Source organism: Lactuca saligna, chromosome 4 (genome assembly GCF_052625555.1).
Source record: "Lactuca saligna cultivar CGN05327 chromosome 4, ASM5262555v1, whole genome shotgun sequence".
Classification (NCBI taxonomy): domain Eukaryota; kingdom Viridiplantae; phylum Streptophyta; class Magnoliopsida; order Asterales; family Asteraceae; genus Lactuca; species Lactuca saligna.
The window spans coordinates 32,426,686-32,429,492 of record NC_136420.1 but is presented as its reverse complement, the minus strand read 5'-3'; the positions used below and the strand labels follow the sequence as shown (position 1 = coordinate 32,429,492).

The window sequence follows — 2,807 nt, the reverse complement described above, 5'->3', positions numbered from 1 at the left end:
ATCATTTCACCCCACACTTAACCTATGCACACTCTCAAGCAGACATGTCCGATGATTTGGAAGATTAAAATTCTAAAAACGAAGGAAAAAAAACTAAAAAGTAAAAGGAAGCAAACTCTATATAACGGGTTGCCTCCCGCCAAGCGCTTCTTTTTAAGGAGTCATTAGCTAGACTCCTTCCCATCTATGTTTCGTCATCTCCGAGCATCGGGAACGCACGCCTAACTTTTTGTGATTTGTACTTGGTCTTGTAAGCGTGAATCTTTTTCTTGTAAGCCATTTTTAATGCATCTCTTCTCCTTTTCACAGCCTCATCCTCAGCTGCTTGGGCTTCCCTTTTCCTCTTTTTCTTCGTTACCCCATTCTTTTTCACCTTCTCTTGAACCTCCCTCTCTTTAAATTTAATTACTTCACATTTCATGATGGTCCGTGCTTTAGGTTTAGTAGTGAATAGGTGATCAGATTCCTCCCTCCTTTCCTTTATTTCTCCGTCCTTTCCAGTGCTTAGCCCCTCTTCGAAATGAACCGTATCAAGACGTGCTTTAGGTTTAGTATTGAACTTTTCTTCCCTTTCCTCTTTTTGCTGTTTGTTCTTCTAAAGAATCATGTATATTATTGAAATCCAAGGTATGTGAAGAACTAGTAACAAACAGATCTAAGTCGGCCAAGTCTTTGCCCAAGTCGACTGGACTCGTCGAGTCCATTAAAGTGACTCGGCGAGTCGGAACGGATTCCATCAATTCTTGGGTGTTTTCTGAGTGGGCTCCTTCCAGTAGCTTTTCTAATTCCTCCAGGTCCTTGTTAACATCTCCATCTTCTTTAGAGTGTATCACAAACTTGCTTGGATCCTCTTTTAGCAAACTTGCAAGCTCTTTTTCTAATATCTCATCATCCAATTGCATCATTGAGACTTCTTCAATCTTTTCCTCTTCTTGCTTGATTTCTGGAGTAGCTTTAAATGTCACAGCCTCATCACCCACCCTTAATGTAAATATAGACTAACATATATCAATTAAAGCACACACGGTGTTCAAGAAGGATCTCCCCAAAATAATTGGAATTTCGGGGTCTTCTTCCATATCAACTACCACGAAGTCTACTGGGAAAATAAACTTGCCAATTTTTATAAGGAGATCTTCACAAACGCCTTGTGGATGAATTATTGTCTTGTCCGCCAAATGGATCTTCATATTCACCGGTTTTGGTTCTGGTAAATTCAACTTCTTGAAGAATGAAAAAGGCATTATATTGATGCTTGCCCCCGAGTCAGCTAATGCTCGGGTGAAGACTTCATTACCAAATTGGCACGGAATCACAATATTTCCTGGATCACCCTTCTTTTCAGGTAGCTCACTCATCAATACTTCTGCGACTTCAGCCAAATCCTTCCTAGCAGCAAAAAGGCCCTTAAGCAAGTTGAAGTATTTGGGTGTTTGGAGTATTGTTTCCACAAATGGCACATTAACTTGTAGAGCGTTAACATGATTCATGAAGGTTTTGTATGCTTCTACTTTTTCTGCAGGCATGGCTTTGATTGGGTATGGCAATGGAGGATTATAAGGTTTCAAAGAACGGACAAGTGTTTCAATTGCGCATGGACTCGTCGAGTCCAATGGAGTGACTCGGCGAGTCGGGTTGGGTTTTGCTGGGTCCGATTCTTCTACCTTTTCTTCCTTCTTCTTGGAGATCCTTAGTGCTTCTGTAAATTTTCCTTCACTGCTGGAGGTTATTACACTTACATTCTCCATTCTTGGATTGGGTTCGGTGTTGCTCGGAAAATGGCCCGGTCTTCTTTCATTCACTTGATGTGCAAGCTGTCCCAGCTGTTTCTTAATGTTGAGAATGGATGCTTGCTGATTCCTCAACATGTTTCTGGTTTCTTGCATTGCTACATCGTGATCATTGTGTCTTTTCTCGGACGCAGTTATGAATCTTGTGAGCATATCTTCTAAATTGGCCTTCTTTTCCATCACCGGCTCTTCCTTTTGATAGAATCCCCTCTCCTTCTGTTTGTATTTCTCCTCCTTAGCCTTTTTATATTCTTCGTATGGGAGCCATTCCTTCTTCGGTTTCCTCCAATCTTCGTCGTATCTATCGCCACTAGAATAAAATATTTGAGCCCTTTTATTTCTGTTTTCGTCTCGATCACAATCCTTGGTGAGGTGGGGGCCGCCACAATTTTCGCATCCCACCCTAATATCATGGATTGTTTGATCCATTTTTTTCATTCTTCGGTCTAGGCTATCGAGCTTAGCTATTACCGCCGCCATGCTATCATTCACCGAGTTCACTGCTCCACAACTCACTTCGTTCCTCGGATTTTGGTATTCTCTAGAATGCTTGGAGAATTCTTCAATTAATTCCTTTATTTTCGGAGGTGGCTTTCTAGTGAGCGGGCCTTGTGAATCGAGTAGTTGCCTTGTGGTGACATTAACTCCATCATAAAAGATGGAGACCTCTTGTTGGCTATTAAGGTCATGGTGTGGGCAATTTCTAAGTAGGCTCTTGTACCTTTCCCAAGCTTCATAAAGAGATTCTCCGGGTTGTTGCTCAAAGTTGGCAATGGCTTTCTTTAGCTTGGCTATCTTGGAAGGTGGGCAGAAATGGTCTATGAACTCTTCTTTCATCTTGGCCCATGTGGTGACTGATCCGGGAGGAAGTGACTTTAACCAATCTTTTGCAGCTCCTTTAAATGTGACAGGAAGCATGCGAAGAAGCTGGATCTTGCGAGGCACATTGGGTACATTGAAGTAATCAGCCACATCATTTACTTCATCCAAGTGCTTATAGGCGTCTTCGTGATCTCT

At 41.9% G+C, this 2,807-nt stretch overlaps 1 non-coding gene across 1 annotated transcript; it reads left to right on the top strand.

The window, feature by feature from the left end:
- The first annotated feature begins 2,472 nt into the window (after positions 1-2,472).
- LOC145044687 (small nucleolar RNA R71) lies at positions 2,473-2,579 on the top strand. The gene has a single exon (XR_013681632.1). It is a non-coding gene; the product is annotated as a small nucleolar RNA R71 (small nucleolar RNA).
- Positions 2,580-2,807: the final 228 nt, after the last annotated feature.